Source organism: Oncorhynchus masou, chromosome 24 (genome assembly GCF_036934945.1).
Source record: "Oncorhynchus masou masou isolate Uvic2021 chromosome 24, UVic_Omas_1.1, whole genome shotgun sequence".
Lineage (NCBI taxonomy): Eukaryota > Metazoa > Chordata > Actinopteri > Salmoniformes > Salmonidae > Oncorhynchus > Oncorhynchus masou.
The window spans coordinates 25,038,199-25,039,018 of NC_088235.1; positions in this window are offsets into that span (position 1 = coordinate 25,038,199).

Genomic DNA, 820 nt, shown 5'->3' on the forward strand with positions numbered 1-820 from the left:
CTACTGCTGGAGTAACTGAACCATGGATGACTTGGACTACTGTCAGAGTAACAGAACCATGGACGACTTGGACTACTGCTGGAGTAACTGAACCATTGATTACTAGTACTACTGTCAGAGTAACTGAACCATGGATGACTTGGACTACTGTCAGAGTAACAGAACCATGGACGACTTGGACTACTGCTGGAGTTACTGAACCATGGATGACTTGGACTACTGTCAGAGTAACTGAACCATGGATGACTTGGACTACTGCTGGAGTAACTGAACCATTGATTACTTGGACTACTGCTGGAGTAACAGAACCATGGATGACTTGGACTACTGTCAGAGTAACTGAACCATGGATGACTTGGACTACTGTCAGAGTAACTGAACCATGGATGACTTGGTCTACTGCTGGAGTAACTGAACCATGGGTGACTTGGACTACTGTCAGAGTAACTGAACCATTGATTACTTGGACTACTGTTGGAGTAACAGAACCATGGATGACTTGGACTACTGTCAGAGTAACTGAATCCTGGATGACTTGGACTACTGTCAGAGTAACAGAACCATGGATGACTTGGACTACTGTCAGAGTAACTGAACCATGGATGACTTGGACTACTGTCAGAGTAACAGAACCATGGATGACTTGGACTACTGTCAGAGAAACAGAACCATGGATGACTTGGACTACTGTCAGAGTAACTGAATCCTGGATGACTTGGATTACTGTCAGAGTAACAGAACCATGGATGACTTGGACTACTGTCAGAGTAACTGAACCATGGATGACTTGGACTACTGTCAGAGTAACAGAACCATGGAT